Below are 18710 nucleotides of genomic sequence, written 5' to 3' on the forward strand. Positions count from 1 at the left end.
ACTTCCTTTTGCGGCTCTCAATCTGCTGCTGCTTCCCTTCCATCATAAGAGCTGTCTACCAGCTCTTGGTAGTTGTTAAATGTTGCCACCATTAACTGCATGCTCATCTCATCATTCAGCCCTTCCATAAACTTCTCCTGCTTCGCGGCATCTGATGGTTTTAGAGGGGAGAGATTAGAATAGAAATGAGGTCTAGTGAGAAAGCACTACCCATATGCACATGAGCCAAACACAATCATATCATATCACTCAATCAATCATGCAAGGGCATACAAACGGTCTAGAACTAACGTTACAAAAGTGCTCGGACTACTACTATATACATGGGAAAGGACTACCTATCATATGGTGGTCATTATAGAAATTTTGATCGGTGGAAGACTCCATGATATCTGCTCCAGCTTCATCTTCATAATCATCATCACTACCATCAGGGTCGGAGTCGGTGTCGTCGATGATGATGTAGTCTTCAGAACGAATTTCCTTGGGTTCGTCGTCTTCTCCTCCTGGCGCGGGGTCTCCCAAGAATACTCCTATCTTTCTTATCAGGTCGTCATTCTTCTCCATGAGTATCGTCATTTCCTCCTCATAACCATCACATGTAGACTTGAGTTCCTCTTCTAGCTCTGTGATCCTAGTCATCGCCTTCTTGAAATCTAACATGCTTGAGCACATCTAGTTCTCCTGTCGACGAATGTGCTCGTTTAACTCCTAGATGAAAGCTGCAATGGACCTATCCTTCCTGGTGCTGATCATCTCCCATTTCTCATCTCGGCGCCCACTTATCTAGTGGATAGTGTCCTTTAGCTCCTGTTTGTAGATTTCTCCAATACGTCCCATAGCAATGTGGGCCGCCATGCTTTTTCCTAGACTCCAGGTGGGTGCATCAAAGGAAAACTCTATTGGCTCAGTGACTGGCATGAATGTCCTTCCTGGAACTTGAACTCGAATCATCCATCGCTCCTCTTCTGGTGAAGTGGTGGTGTAGGTCCCGGTGAAGCTTGGTATTCCGATGTTCAGGTATCTAGTGACTTCCTTCAAGTGTCGTCCAATGGGTGTGTCTTCATCCGGTTGTGCAAACTTGTTCCTCGAGTCCGCCATCCTAAAGAGTAGAAAATGGAGAGGAGTCAGAAATGAGTAGAGAAGAGTGACCTATGGCTTTTCTTAGTGGTCGTGTCCTACATTCAGCGTGTGCTCTGATACCATCTTGTAGCTTTCCGACCTCAGATGGTCAAATCTCTGTGTTCAGTGTCATTCCTGGATCCGTAATGCTGACACACACAGTACTCGAAGGATTTATAACAGAGTAGCAATCACACACTTATTACATCAAATGTCTCAAAAGAGTACTTATTACAATAAATACGGCTTAAGGCCATCTAATACGATAACAGCGGGAGGCTTGGAAGATAAAGTGAGTCCACCAACTCCAACGGCATAGCTGAGTGCATGACAAAGGACCTATCGCACCTTACTCCTCTTCTGAAAAGTCTGCAACATGATACGTTGCAGCCCGAAAACGGGTCATCACATGGAATATGCTGGCAATATAACACAGTAGAGCAATGAACTGATAAATACTATCACTACATGCATATATGGCTGGTGGAGGCTCTAAGGTTATATGTTTTTTGCGAAAAGCCAATTTTTCCCTACAACAAAGGAATATATTTTATTTAACTATCATGGTGGTTGAAACATTAAGAGTGGTACCCCCATCTCAATCCCAATTAGAAAGTAATTATCAACCCAACAAATTAATTTAGAGTGATGAGATCAAACCAATAATTCAAGTACCAGATACTCAAGGTGTCCATAACCGGGGACACGGCTAACCATGATTAGTTCGTAGACTCTGCAGAGGTTTGCGCACTTTTCCCCACAAGACTCGATCTCCTCCGTTTGATTTCTCGCACTACATGGTGTTTGAGAAACGGATGACCGAGACACAGTCTTTCAGAAGCATTAACTCTAACCCCGGGTAGACAGTACCAACCTACATCCCCTACATCTGCTAGCCTACCACTGGAAGAGGTCACGCAACATACTCAACTATGCCAGAGCCCATAATGGCTTGTGGCTGCACACGGAAGTTTCTAGCATGAATTATCTTATGATCCCTTTGAGCTTGGGTGGCGGACCATAGGATGATCACACGGTATAACCCCGGGATCTCCTAGGACAACACTGGTATAACCCCAGGTGCCCAAAACCAACAATCCACCCAGATGTGCATTAAAGTTGCCACCTTAAATTGAACCATTAATTAATAATCTCTCATCTGTTATGGATTCACTCAAACCCAATCCACGTCTACGAGCATAGTATAGCAATATAAGCATAACGTAGAAGTAACTCCCAAGGGTTTGATAATAAAAGGCAATAGGTTCTACCTCATCATCTACTTCCCAATACCCACAAGTTAATCATATCCTAATCATGCAGTGTTTGAGGACTTTAACTAATGCATAAAAACTGGGTATGTAAAGAGTATGATCAATGTGTTACTTGCCTTGCTGACGATCCGCAAAACCTAGTGACTCATAGTAGCACGCTTCGCACTCCGGGAATTCTATCACAAACAAACAATAGAATACATAAGCAATCAAGCAAAGATGCACAGGTAAAACTCAAATAAGGAGAAGAAAGTTCAGCTGAAGAACTCCAGTTTGCAAAAAGAATCAAATCAAACGGAGCAGCAGAACTCAAACTGCGAAAGAAACAAGGTCTGATTACTAATTTGGACTAAAGTCAAATTTTACAGTACCAACATCTTGTTCAAGTTGATTAAATAGAAACAGGGTTTTGAGACGAAGATCTAGGCGCTTGAATCACCTGATTTCGATAAACGAGCGAAAAGATAAACTAAAACGAAGATCAGGGCAGAAATCGCGATCGAAAATAATCACGGAAAAACCCTGGAAAAAGAAAACGGATGAACAGGCTAACGAACGAACGTTCGCTATCTATGACTAACGGGTGAACAGTGTTCGTTAAAACGAACGTACGGACGAACGTCCGCTATTTAACTAAACCGGGAAAAACCGAACCGATCTAAATAAAAAATGAATCTAGGGTTTTCGAAATAAAACCGATTGGTTTTTAGAAAAACGGCGGCTACCTCGGCGACCATGTCGGCGGCGGCTGCGGAAACTCAGGCGGGGCGGCGGATAACTCTGGCGGGGTGGCGGGGCGACGGCGAGCGGAGTGGCGGCGACGGGCGGCGGGGTCGGCGGGCTCCGGTGACGGCGGGACGACGGGGCGGCGGCGCGGATCGGGCGGCGGGGCTGGAGGCTAGGGTTTCGAGGTGGGCCGAGTGGGCTGAGGCGGTGGCTCGGGCGGGCTTTAAAGGGGCCCCGGGCGCAGTGTCCTATCCGGACACGGACCGGTAAGTCGGTGCTCCTTTTTTTTAAACCCTAACGCAGAAAAATAATTAAAAGTAATACTAAACGGACTCCAAAAATCCTGAATGTTTTTTTCACGGTCCTCTAATAATATTGCGGACAAGGTGAACATTTATTTGGGCCTCTAGTGCAATTTGGAAAAACGCATATTTTTCCTAATTCAAATAAAATTGCAATAAAATCCAAATAAAATGTATTTATTGATTTTAATATTTTTCCTCCAATATTTCATTTATTTTGGAGAATTCATATTATCTTCTCTCATATATTTTAATACGAAATATTTTCAGAGAGAAAAATTATTTAAAACCAAAATGATCCTTGTTTCAATATTTGATAAAATTCAAATATGAAAAACGTGAAATCCCCAACTCTCTCTGTGGGTCCTTGAGTTGCTTAGAATTTCGAGGATCGCAAAACGAAATGCAGTAAAATATGATATGCATGAATGACCTATGTATGACATTCCAAATTGAAAATTTGGGATGTTACATTGAGGTTGTTTCCTCGGAAAGTGTACTGTATGCTCATTACCATTAACCTGAAAAGTGACATTGCCTTTCTTGCAATCAATAACAGCCCCTGCAGTATTCAAAAAGGGTCTACCAAGGATAATCTACATACTATCGTCCTCGGGAATATCAAGAATAACAAAGTCCGTTAAAATAGTAACGTTTGCAACCACAACAGGCACATCCTCACAAATGCCGACAAGTATAGCAGTTGATTTATCAGCCATTTGCAAAGATATTCAGTAGGTGTCAACTTATTCAAATCAAGTCTACAATATAAAGAGAGAGGCATAACACTAACACCGGCTCCAAGATCACATAAAGCCGTTTTAACATAGTTTCTTTTAATGGGGCATGGTATAGTTGGTATTCCTGGATCTAAAGTTTCTTTGGTATTCCACCCTTAAAAGTGTAATTAGCAAGCATGGTGGAAATTTCAGGTTCCGGTATCTTTCTTTTGTTTGTAACAATATCTTTCATCTATTTAGCATAAGGATTCATTTTAAGCATATCAGTCAAACTCATACGCAAAAAGATAGGTCTAATCATTTCAGCAAAGCGCTCAAAATCCTCCTCATCCTTTTTCTTGGATGGTTTAGGAGGAAAAGGCATGGGTTTCTGAACCCATGGTTCTCTTTCTTTACCGTGCTTCCTATCAACGAAGTCTCTCTTATCATAACGTTGATTCTTTGATTTTGGGTTATCAAGATCAACAGTAGGTTCAATCTCTACATCATTGTTATTGCTAGGTTGAACATCAATATGAACATCATCGTTAACATCATCACTAGGTTCATGTTCATTACCAGATTGTGTTTCAGCATCAGAAATAGAAATATCATTGGGATTATCAGGTGTGTCAACAACAGGTTCACTAGGAGCATGCAAAGTCCTATCATTTTTCTTCTTCTTCTTCTTAGAAGGACTAGGTGCATCAACATTAGTTCTTTGAGAATCTTGCACAACTCTCTTGGGGTGGCCCTCAGGATAGAAAGGTTCCTGAGTCATTTTACCCCCTCTAGTCATAACTCTAACAACATTATCATTTTTCTTATTATTTAATTCGTCGAGCAAATCATCTTGTGCTTTAAGCACTTGTTCTACTTGAGTGGTAACCATATAAGCATGTTCACTAATAAGTTTAAAGTCACCTATGAATCTAGACATATAATCACTCAAGTGTTCAATCATATAAGCATTACGTTTCAATTGTCTACCAACATAAGCATTGAAGTTTTCTTGTTTAACAATAAAATGTCAAACTCATCCAAGCATTGACTAGCAGACTTATTACGAGGAATATCACCTTCATCAAATCTATAGAGAGTATTTACCTTTACTACCTGTGTCGGGTTATTAAGACCATGTATTTCTTCAACAGGTGGTAAATTCTTAACATCTTCAGCTTTAATACCCTTTTCTTTCATACATTTCTTTGCTTCTTGCATATCTTCAGGACTGAGAAATAGAATACCTCTTTTCTTCGTTGTTGGCTTAGTAGTTGGTTCAGGAAGTGTCCAATCATTATCATTACTCAATATATTATTCAATAGCAATTCAGCTTGCTCAACAGTTCTTGCCCTGAAAACACAACCAGCGCAACTATCCAGGTGGTCTCTAGAAGCATCGGTTAGTCCATTATAAAAGATATCAAGTATTTCATTTTTCTTGAGAGGATCATCAGGCAAAGCATCAAGTAATCGGAGAAGCCTCCCCAAGCTTGTGGGAGACTCTCTTCTTCAATTTGCACAAAATTATATATTTCCCTTAAGGCATCTTGTTTCTTATGAGCGGGGAAATATTTATCAGAGAAGTAATAAATCATATCCTGGGGACTACGCACACAACCAGGAATAAGAGAATTAAACCATGTTTTAGCATCACCCTTTAATGAGAATGGAAATAACTTAAGGATATAGTAGTAACGATTTTTTTTCCTCATGAGTGAATAGGGTGGCTATATCATTCAATTTAGTAAGATGTGCCACAACAGTTTCAGATTCATAGCCATAAAAAGGAAAAGATTCAGCCAAAGTAATTAACTCAGGATCGATAGAGAAATCATAATCCTTATTAGAAATACAGATAGGTGAAGTAGCAAAAGCGGGGTCATATTTCATTCTAGCATTCAAAGACTTTTCTTTCCACTTAACTAACAGTTTCTTAAGATCATACCTATCCTTACAAGCAAAAAGATCTCTAGCAGTTTCTTCATCCATAACATAACCCTCAGGCACATCAGGCAATTCATATCTAGGGGGAGAATCTTCATCATCACTTTCATCAATATTATCTGTTTCAATAATTTCATTCTCTCTAACCCTAGCAAGTTGTTCATCAAGAAATTCACCTAATGGCACGGTATTAACAAGCATAGAAGTAGTTTCATCATAAGCATCATGCATAGCAGAAGTGGCATCATCAATAACATGTGACATATCAGATTCAATAACGGGAGTAGGTTTAGGTGTCGCAAGTTTACTCAAAACAGAAGGTGAATCAAGTGCAGAGCTAGATGGCAATTCCTTACCTCCCCTCGTAGTTGAGCGATAAATCTTGGTTTTTTCGTCTTTCAAGTTCCTCATAGTGATCAACAGATATAAATCCCAAGTGAATCAAGGAATAGATCTATGCTCCCCGGCAACGACGCCAGAAAATAGTCTTGATAACCCACAAGTATAGGGGATCGCAACAGTTTTCGAGGGTAGACTATTCAACCCAAATTTATTGATTCGACACAAGGGGAGCCAAAGAATATTGTCAAGTATGAGTAGCTGAGTTGTCAATTCAACCACACCTGAAATACTTAATATCTGCAGCAAAGTATTTAGTAGCAAAGTAGTATGGAAGTAACGGTAACGGTGGCAAAAGTAAAAGTAGCAGTTTTTGTAGTAATTGTAACAGTGGCAACGGGAAAATAACTAAGCACAGATCAATATGTGAAAAGCTCATAGGAAATGGATCAATGATGGATAATTATGTCAGATGCGATTCCTCATGCAACAGTTATAACATAAGGTGACACAGAACTAGCTCCAGTTCATCAATGTAATGTAGGCATGTATTCCGAATATAGTCATACGTGCTTATGGAAAAGAACTTGCATGACATCTTTTGTCCTACCCTCCCGTGGCAACGGGGTCCTATTGGAAACTAAGGTATATTAAGGACTCCTTTTAATAGAGTACCGGAGCAAAGCATTAACACTTAGTGAATACATGAACTCCTCAAACTACGGTCATCACCGTTAGTGGTCCCGATTATTGTCACTTCGGGGTTGCCGGATCATAACACATAGTAGGTGACTATTGACTTGCAAGATAGGATCAAGAACTCACATATATTCATGAAAACATAATAGGTTCATATCTGAATTCATGGCACTCGGGCCCTAGTGACAAGCATTAAGCATAGCAAAGTCATAGCAACATAAATCTTAGAACATAATGGATACTAGGGATCAAACCCTAACAAAACTAACTCCATTACATGATAAATCTCATCCAACCCATCACCGTCCAGCAAGCCTATGATGGAATTACTCACGCACGGCGGTGAGCATCATGAAATTGGTGATGGAGGATGCTTGATGATGACGACGGCGACGGATTGCCCTCTCCGGAGCCCCGAACGGACTCCAGATCAGCCCTCCCGAGAGAGATTTTGGCTTGGCGGCGGCTCTATATCGTAAAACGCGATGAATCCTTCTCTCCGATTTTTTCTCCCCGAACGTGAATACATGGAGTTCAGGTTGAGGTCGGTCGAGTCCCAGGTTGCCCACGAGGCAGGGGGCGCGCCCTGCACCCTCGTGGACAGGGTGTGGGCCCCCTGATGCTGATTCTTTCGCTAGTATTTTTTATTATTTCCAAACCGTGTCTCCGTGGATTTTTAGTTCATTCCGAGAACTTATATTTCTGCACAAAAATAACACCATGGAAATTCTGCTGAAAACAGCGTCAGTCCGGGTTAGTTCCATTCAAATCATGCAAGTTAGAGTCCAAAACAAGGGCAAAAGTGTTTGGAAAAGTAGATACGTTGGAGACGTATCAATGAACTGTAGTTTGGCAAGAAACCTAAGCTGTCGTTTCTTAAAGTTTGCGGTTGCGATGCTTATGTGAAAAAGCTTCAGCTTAATAAGCTTGAACCCAAATCGGAGAAGTGCGTCTTGATAGGATACCCAAAAGAAACTGTTAGGTACACCTTCTATCACAGATCCGAAGGCAAGATATTTGTTGCTAAGAATGGATCCTTTCTAGAGAAGGACTTTCTCTCGAAAGAAGTGAGTGGGAGGAAAGTAGAACTTGATGAGGTAGTTGTGCCTTCTCTTATATTGGAAAGTAGTTCATCACAGAAATCAGTTCCAGTGATGCCTGCACCATTTAGTGAGGAAGTTAATGTGGATGATCATGAAACTTCAGATCAAGTTACTACCAAACCTCGTAGGTCAACCAGAGTACGTTCGGCACTAGAGTGGTACGGGAATCCTGTTCTGGAAGTCATGTTACTTGACCATGACGAACCTACGAACTATGAGGAAGCGATGATGAGCCCAGATTCCGCAAAATGGCTTGAGGCCATGAAATCTGAGATGGGATCCATGTATGAGAACAAAGTATGGACTTTTGTTGACTTGCCCGATGATCGGCAAGCCATAGAAAATAAATGGATCTTCAAGAAGAAGACTGACGCTGACGGTAATGTTACTGTCTACAAAGCTCGACTTGTTGTGAAAGGTTTTCGAGAAGTTCAAGGAGTTGACTACGATGTGACCTTCTCACCCGTGGCGATGCTTAAGTCTGTCTGAATCATGTTAGCAATTGCCGCATTTTAGGATTCTGAAATTTGGCAAATGGATGTCAAAACTGCATTCCTTAATAGATTTCTTAAAGAAGAGTTGTATATGATGCAGCCAGAAGGCTTTGTTGATCCTAAAGGTGCTAACAAAGTGTGCAAGCTCCAATGATCCATTTATGGACTGGTGCAAGCCTCTCGGAGTCGGAATATACGCTTTGATAGTGTGATCAAAGCATATGGTTTTATACAGACTTTTGGAGAAGCCTGTATTTACAATAAAGTGAGTGGGAGCTCTGTAGCATTTCTAATATTATATGTGGATGACATATTGTTGATTGGAAATGATATAGAATTTCTGGATAGCATAAAAGTATACTTGAATAAGAATTTTTCAATGAAAGTCCTCGGTGAAGCTGCTTATATATTGGGCATCAAGATCTATAGAGATAGATCAAGACGCTTAATTGGACTTTCACAAAGCACATACCTTGATAAAGTTTTGAATTAGTTCAAAATGGATCAGTCAAAGAAAGGGTTCTTGCCTATGTTACAAGGTGTGAAATTGAGTCAGACTCAATGCCCGACCACTGAAGAAGATAGAGGGAAAATGAAAGTCATTCCCTATGCCTCAGCCATAGGTTCTATCATGTATGCAATGCTGTGTACCAGACCTGATGTGTGATTTGCTATAAGTTTAGCAGGGAGGTACCAAAGTAATCCAGGAGTGGATCACTGGACAGCGGTCAAGAACATCCTGAAATACCTAAAAAGGACTAAGGATATGTTTCTCATTTATGGAGGTGACAAAGTGCTTGTCGTAAATGGTTACGTCGATGCTAGCTTTGACACTGATCCGGATGACTCTAAGTCGCAAACTGGATATGTATTTATATTGAATGGTGAAGCTGTCAGTTGGTGCAGTTCCAAGCAGAGCGTCGTGGCGGTATATACGTGTGAAGCGGAGTACATAGCTGCTTCGGGAGCAGCAAATGAAGGAGTCTGGATGAAGGAGTTCATATCCGATCTAGGTGTAATACCTAGTGCACTGGGTCCAATGAAAATCTTTTGTGACAAAACTAGAGCAATTGCCTTTGTGAAGGAATCCAGATTTCAGAAGGGAACCAAACACGTGAAGAGACGCTTCAACTCCATCCGCTATCAAGTTAACGAGGGAGACATAGATATTTGCAAAATACATAGGGATCTAAATGTTGCAGACCCGTTGACTAAGCCTCTTCCACGAGCCACTACTAGGAAAAGGGCTATAGATGGAATGGCCACTAATGGCGCACCAGACATGTGGTGCGCCATTGCTATGTAGCAGTGGCGCACTGTGTGCTGGTGCGCCATTAGTGTGAAATACACTAATGGCGCACCAGACACGCGGTGCGCCATTAGTAACAAATTTTTTTTTTATTTTGCCAGACATACTAATGGCGCACCAGGACATAGTGCGCCATTACTAGTTGTAACTAGTAATGGCGCACCAGCAACATAGTGCGCCACTAAAATATTTTTTTATTTTTTACTTTTTTGCAAAACTACTAATGGCGCACCTGGGGCAGTGCGCCATTACTAGTTTAAGCTAGTAATGGCGCACTGCTCCCCCGTGCGCCATTAGTGTTTTTTTGCAAAACTACTAATGGCGCACCACCAGCAGGTGCGCCATTAGTAACCAGGGTTACTAATGGCGCATTATGTGGTGGTGCGCCATTAGTAACCTGGGACGAGCTAGATATTTTGGACAGCCACACCTACCCACTCACTTTCCCCACTTCATTCTCTCCTCCCTCCTCCAAGCTTGTCTCGGCTGCCTCCTCCTCCTCACCTCATTTGCACCATAAATTCATCCAAATTACGTGGTTAAAGCCCCTTTTTTGATAGGTAAGTAAGGGGGAAGCTATCTTTATGTTGTTCTCCCTCCAACAACGTGCACATGCACTTTTTATGTCCTAGCTAGATCTATGTATGTTTGTGGTTGCATATGTTTGGTGTTGCATATATGTTTGTGTTTGCAGGTACCGGTATTTGAAATGCGATAGTTGCCAATATTTTGCCGGAATGTTGATTCATTTCCGTTTCGGCGAGAATTTTGGCACTATGCATTCTTTTTGGTCCTATTTTTAGGGAAAGTCATGCCAAATTTTTTCTTGGTTCTAAAATATCGTTTTGCTCTACCCCGCAGGTGACCATGGTCCGCACGATGACCGAAGGCATCGTGAATAGGTTTTTGAGCTCCGCGAAGGCCGAGATGCTTGAAAAGAACGAGACGGAGATAAGATGTCCGTGTCGAAGATGCAAGCTGAAGAGCCTTATTGCGGACCCGGATTCCGGGCAGGTGCGGGACCACCTGCTCTTGCGTGGTTTCATGGATGGCTATCGGTGGCAAGGTGATGAAGATGACTATGAAGTCGTCCATGGGGGTCGGGCAAGAAATGAGGATGGGCAGCAAGACAACCACCGCGGCTCGGGCGGGCGAGAAGACGAAGAATCTCCAGGACATGATCACGACGGTGATGCTGTACACAGTCATCATGTAGAAGATGCCGGACATGATGATGAGGAAGATGCGGGAGCAGACGAAGGGCATGATCATGAAGATGAAGATGCCGGCGGAGCAGACGACGATGGACCATCGATGGGCTGGGTGCAGGACCCTCATATTCAAGAGCTGCTTCTCAAGCAGACGGATAACGCAAGAGCTGCCGCCCGAGAGAAAGCCAAGCTGGATCAACTGGAGATAGACGCGGTTACTCCATTGTATGAAGGATGCAGGCCCGAGGATACCCGCCTGAAAGTAACGCTCATGGCTCTGGAGATGAAGGTAAAGCACAAAATGACCGACGCATGCTTCGACGAGAACATGTCATTCTGGCACGAACGTCTTCCCAAGGGGAACAAGTGCCCGACCAGTTTCGAGGAGGCGAAGAAAATCGTGTGTCCTCTGGATTTACCGCACGTGAAATACCATGTGTGCATGAACAATTGCATCATTTATCGGGACGAGCACACGGAGTCTACCATATGTCCGGTGTGCGGCGTCACTCGATACAAGAAGAGGAAGAAAGCTCCTCGAAAAGTGGTGTGGTACTTTCCGATCACTCCTCGTCTGCAGCGGTATTTTGCGGACCCTAAGGTAGCAAAGCTCCTGCGTTGGCACGCGGATAGGGAGGAGAAGAAGCGAGAAGATGACGCAAATGATCCGGAGATAAATAAAAAAGACAAGATGCTGAGTCACCCTAAGGATGGGAGCCAGTGGCAAGCGTTGAACTTCGAACACCCAGAATTTGGGAACGATCCAAGGAACATCGTGCTGGGCGCGAGCACCGATGGAGTCAATCCGTTTGGCAGCCAGAGAAGCACACATAGCACCTGGCCTGTGTTTGTGTGGATGTACAACCTTCCCCCCTGGTTGTGCATGAAGAGGAAGTACATTCACATGAGTATGCTAATTGAAGGGCCGAAACAACCAGGGAACGACATCAATCTGTATCTGGGGCTGCTGGAAGAGGAGCTAGACACGCTGTGGAAAACGCCAGCCAATACGTGGGACGCCGCAGAGAAAGAATATTTCCCTATGAGAGCCGCACTGCTCACGACGGTGCACGACTATCTCGGTTTCGGATATCTCGCGGGGCAGGTGGTCCACGGATTTTCTGGATGTGTCAGGTGCATGGATGACACAACGTATCGCCAGCTAGATAGAGATCCCGGGTCTTCGAAAACCGTGTTCATGGGACATCGAAGGTGGCTTCGCGACGATGACCCGTGGAGGAAACGCAAGGATCTGTTCGATGGTGAAACCGAACCCCGAAGACGCCCGCGTACGAGGAGCGGCGAGGAAATAGACGAGCTGTTGAAAAATTGGAAAGATTGCCCACTGCCGGGAAAGAAGCAAAAGGCGCCAGAGCCGGGAAAGAAGCGAAAGGCGCCAGAGCCACTGCTGAAGGTATGGAAAACGAGGTCTGTTTTCTGGGACTTGCCGTACTGGAAGATCCACCGTGTGCCTCACAGCCTTGATGTCATGCATATCACGAAGAACGTGTGCGAGAGTCTGCTTGGTACCCTGCTCAACATGCCAGAGAGGACCAAAGATGGGCCGAAAGCAAGGGCAGACTTGAAATCAATGGGCATCAGGGAGGAGCTTCACGCTAATGATGATGATGATGATGAGGCGAAGCAGGACACGGAAAGTCGTCGCAAAGGCAAAAAGGCCAAGAAGACCGGAAATGACTTCCCTCCCGCGTGCTTCACTCTAAGTCAGGAGGAGATCGATCAGTTTTTCACCTGCCTCGTAGGAGTAAAACTTCCTTACGGTTACGCGGGGAAGATAAGCAGATACCTAGACTCAGTGAAGCAGAAGTTCAGCGGGATGAAGTCTCACGACTGTCACGTGCTGATGACGCAGATACTTCCAGTTGCAATCCGTGGGATCATGGACGCGCACGTCCGTGAAACGCTATTTGGCCTATGCAACTTTTTCGACGTCATCTCTCGGAAGTCGGTTGGCGTGAGGCAACTCAGAAGGCTACAGGAAGAGATCGTGGTGATACTATGCGAGCTTGAGATGTACTTCCCTCCCGCATTCTTCGACGTTATGGTGCATCTGCTGGTCCATATCGTGGAGGATATCATCCAACTCGGGCCGACGTTCCTGCACAGCATGATGCCGTTCGAAAGGATGAATGGTGTCATCAAAGGATACGTTCGCAACATGTCACGTCCAGAGGGAAGCATAGCCAGGGGCTTTCTGACCGAAGAGTGCATCTCCTACTGCACGAATTATCTAGGCATCGAGAACCCCGTTGGTCTGCCCGTCAACAGGCACCTCGGCAGGCTCGCTGGATGGGGTCACCGTGAGGGTCGCCGCGAAATGCATGTCGACTTCGATGGTCGACTCGCCGACTTTGAAAGAGCAAACCTAGTCGCGCTACAACACATAGACGTGGTCGATCCTTGGGTGGTAGAGCACAAAACGTTTATTGAGAAGACGTACAATGACCGAGGCCAACAGAGGACAGACGGAGATATAATCAAAGAGCACAACTCATGTTTCACGCGTTGGTTCAAGCAGAAGCTTCTGTCGTACCCTTTACATGAGGATTCTTCCGCGGAAGAACAACTCATATTCGCCTTGTCACAGGGCGCCGAGCACAACCTGATGACGTATGAGGCGTACGATATCAACGGCTACACATTCTACACCGAGGACAAGGACATGAAGAGCGATGGTTATCAGAACTCCGGGGTAACGATGGAATCCTACACCGGTAACGACAAGGATAGATACTACGGAAGGATCGAGGAGATCTGGGAGCTGAGCTACGCTGGAGAGAAGGTCCCGATGTTCCGTGTCAGATGGGCCAAGAGCGTCATAAAAGAAGACCGGTATTTCACCACCATGGTTATACCCGAAGCCAAATCCAAGACCGCAGGCGCGAACGTCACCGCGAAAAATGAGCCATGGGTACTGGCTTCCCAAGTGGACCAATGCTTCTTCATTACCGACCCATCAAAGCCCAGTCGTGTTGTCGTGAGGAGAGGCAAAAGGAAGATCATCGGAATGGATGGAGTCGCCAATGAGCAAGACTTCGACAAGTACGGCGACCCGAAGATGGAACATGACGACGACGATGAAGTATTAGCATACACCACAAGAAGAAGCAGGACCACCCTACCTAAAGGACGTCCGTTCAAGAGAAGAACTCCATTTACGAAAAATAAGGGCAAGAAAATTGTGAACAGATAGCTAGCTAAGATCGATTGTATTTAAATTGTAGCCTTCATTTCTCGATTGTATTTCATGGGCACCATCTCCCCCGCTCCACCGGCCGCCGCCGCCGACCCCCCGCACCCTCCCCCACTCCACCGCCGCCGACGACCCACCGCACCCTCCCCCGCTCCACCGGCCGTCGCCGACGACCCCCCGCACCCTCTCCCCCGCACCCTCCCCGGCCCGCTCCACCGTCACAAATGAATGCAACTAAATTTGCAAAAAAAAGCAAATTTGATTATATTTTCAAATAACAAATTTGATGATATTTTTTAAAAAATCATTACTGTTTTTATAAAAAAATATTACTGTTATGATTTAAACAAGTTTGAACATATTTAAACACAAATAAATATCAAACAGCATTTTAAATGCATAAAAACAAAAATTGGGGAGCCTGGGAATCGAACCCAGGACCTCCTAGTGTGTGTGCTGCGTGCTGACCAGTCGGGCTAGTGGGCGTGTTCTGATGGAGATAGGGTTAGGTGGAATATAACCTGACCAGTCGGGCTAGTAAGTAAAACAAAATTCTAATGGCGCACCAGGGGGAGGTGCGCCATTAGAATCGACGTACTTATGGCGCACCAGGGGGAGGTGCGCCATTAGAATCGACGTACTTGTTCCCCTCGCACTGTCGCCTCCCTCCCTCCCTCGCTCGCCAGATCCCCCACTCCTCGACCCCAACCGTACGCCGCCGCCCCCTTGCTCCGCCCCCTCCGTCCGCCGCGCCTGCACGTCGTCCGCCGCTGTGGTCTTGCGCTGCCTCGACGCCGCCGCCCCGACCCCCGCCGGACTCCACCCCCGCCCCAGCACGTACGTCCCCTCCCTCCCTTCCCCCATCCCCCTAGCTTCTCCTCCTCCTCCTCTCACCACCCGTGCCTTCTTCTGCTCGGAAGGTCAAGAAGGCGGCCAAGGACGCCGACGACATCACGGGCCCCTTCCTCCGGATCGCCGCCCGCAGCCTCCTCGACGCCGGCGTCCTCTAGGTGATTCCTCCTCTCTCCTCCCCTCCTTCCCCCTAGTTTCTCTCCCCGCCGGCGTCCTCTAGGTTTTTCACGATGTACACTCAAAACTAATGACTCTGAATCTCTGCTACTGAAAATCATACATTTCAGATATGACACTGTTTGGACATTTGTAAAATCCAGTGCTTGTGTATCTGCTGTTTGGATTAACAATTATGAATAGCACATCCTAGGACATGAACTAGAATTATGAACAGGACATCCTAGGAGTAGATGAACATTTTGTGGTTCTGCTAGGACTTGCTCCAGATTTTTTAACCCTAGGATTTCTTTTCTTTTAGTTCTTTTCTTACAGAAAATTTACTGAAAATTCAGAAACTTGGAGTAACCTGTGGACTGTACTTTTGTGATCTCCTACTCCTGAATCTTACTACTACAAGCACAAGCAGTACAAATAAGGCTAGAATTTACTCTGAATTTTGACAGTAAGAAGAAGAATGAAAATGCAAGGAGTAAATAAGAATAAGAATAAGAATTTTACTTATGATATGATGATGAGGCACATCACTAGCAGACAACTGCCAAGAATGCAGGACTATTTTACTCTGCCTAAGAATATGCATGTCTTGTTTTCTGGTTATGGATATTGTGTAGTACTACATATCTTGTTTTTTGTAATATAATGCTTACCAAAGGTTTCAATATTTTGCTGTTACCATTGTTCTTTGAGCATAATTCTTTTTCATTTCCTACTATCCTTATTCTAATTCTCTTAAATTGCTATGTTGTGTGTAATAGAATTAGATCTTGGATCTGCTAGTGGACTTTGGGAGTTTGTTTACCTGGCACCATTCAGTCAAGTAGCCATTCATGTGAACTTTTATTTTGTCCATATGAAAGCAGAGGACCATATGGTCTGTGGCCTTTTCATCCATCATTTACACTGTGAATCCAACACCAGTGGTGCTGCTTTGTTTCTGTGATCACATTGTGGTGCCCGGCACATTTGCCCCATCACTTCGTTACCCCTTTCTCCTGAAATGTTGATTAATTTCCGTTTCGGTTGAGATTGGGGCCCTCCTAGGTCAAGAAAATTAGCAAAGGTCATGCCCAATTTTCTTGACCTAGAAGGTGCCCGATTCTCAACCGAAACAAAAATTAATCAGCATGTATCTTGACATCAACCAATAGTAGTGATCTAGTGCTTTAGTGGTTGGATTAGTTTAGTATTTTTTCACACACTCAGACACCCTTGCTTGCCATGTGTGTGAGAGAGATAGTGAGAGGAGACAAGAAGAAGGGGGTTAGGAAGATGTTGCCTGCTCATCAAAGCTAACCATCTCCCCCTTTTCACCCCTTTTCCTTTCTCTTTTGTGGGTTGCAAGGAAGCTACTGGTTCCATCCCACAACACCTAGCAACAACACACTAACAGGTTCCATCCCAAAACACCTAGGCAATATCACAAACATCTCTCAATTGTTCCTTGACAATAACCATCTTTTTGGCGACATTCCTCGAGAATTAGGTTATTTGGTCAACTTAGAGATCTTGTTCCTTGACAATAACCAACTTTTTGACCAAACTTTTTTCCTATTTAGAGCGAAACATGGCCCACAACGATGAGGCCGGCGGTTCGGGCGGCAAGCAATTCTGGGAGCTGTCCCAGGAGATGGAGGAAGAACCTCACCGCTATGAGGACGCCGCGGAAGACACCGATCCTGACTACACAACCCCTAGTGGCGTCGGGGATGACACCACTGATGGTGCCGCCGAGGATGCCACCACTGATGATGGCGGCGCACGCACAGATGGCAGCCAACCGAAGAGGCAACGGAAGGACCGGCGCCCGAACGTGCTCGGCACCGTCAAGGAGGAATTTACTGAAGTGAACTCCGACGGGCATCCAACGGCGCCCAAACATGTAGTCAAGGGGTACTCGGTTCAGCTCGGGTGCATTCTCCGGAGCACCGTCTCGATCAACACCGAGAACCTAAGGCATAAGGACTGAGGGAATTTGCGCTGCCTTCACGAAGCTGCACGAACGATACAAGTTCCCCAATGAGTTTGCAAACACACGCCTCTCAGGGAATAAAGTGAACAGTGCCGCCCTCACGAGGATGAGCACGGCCCTGTCTACATGGAGAAGCACGGTGAAGGCAATGATTGAAAAAGGTGATAGTTATGAGAAGATCAAGGCGAAATATCCTTTGATGAGCGAAGATGACTACAAGGAGTTCAAGATCAAGTGCGAGAGCAGCGCAACCTCCGAATCAAGTCAGTGGGGGAAAGAAATGCGGCAGTTGAACTTAGGGGTCCACCAACTCGGTCCCGGCGGTTATAGAGTGGCGGAGCCTATATGGGACAAGGAGGACGCGGAGCGTGCCGAGCAAGGCCTACCGCCCCGCTTCGAGAAATTCCCTGACAAGCAGACCAGGAACTTTGTCAGGGCCCGGTACAAGGAGGACCCGGTAACAAAGGAGCTTACCACGGATCCGAAGACCAAGGCGCTTGAGAAAGTTCTGGTAAGGAATACACCCCCGCGTAATTAGCTACATATATGGTTGCATTCTAGTTAATGAAGCCAAATTTCTAAATGGTTCACATTCCTTCCGCAGGAGGCTGAAAGCAGTAGCGCGGGGTCATCTCAGAGCTCCCCTTTTGACACCCCTTTAAATAGGGCGTTGAACGTAATGAAAAACAAGGATAAGCTCAGTAAGCCGTCGTCAGCTGGTCGTGTGGCCGGCAAAGGCTTGTCCACAAAATGGTCGTCATACTATACCGCTGGTGGGCGAAAGGAGAAAAAGACCAGCTCGGAAAGCCAGTCGCGCGAGGTTCAAGAACTCAAGGCACAAGTGGCGCGGATTCCGGAGATTGTCCAAGAGCAAGTGCAACAACAACTGGGAACGACGCTCACCGCCATTGTGCCTACCTTGATTCAGGGGCTGACGACGTGGATTGCGGGCGGCCAACAGGGGCCTCCCCCGGTTCCCAGCTTCACGGCCAGCAACTCGCACAACGCGCAGGCGGCGCCATTGGTGTCTCCGGCGGAGGCGGTATTCGTGTCTCCGGCGCCGGCACGGGCATTGGAGCTTAATGCACCTGGGTGTACGCCGGCCGGCACCTCGCCAGCAAGCGGCCCCTCCGTCAGTTGCACGCGCACGCCCGCCGTTGGCGGTGCCTCGACATTAGCCGAGCTCGACGGCATCACGGTAACTAAGCCTCTCGGCCGATGACTTCATCTCCTTGCCTTTGACTGGGCAT

This window comes from Triticum aestivum, chromosome 3D (genome assembly GCF_018294505.1).
Source record: "Triticum aestivum cultivar Chinese Spring chromosome 3D, IWGSC CS RefSeq v2.1, whole genome shotgun sequence".
Classification (NCBI taxonomy): Eukaryota; Viridiplantae; Streptophyta; class Magnoliopsida; order Poales; family Poaceae; genus Triticum; species Triticum aestivum.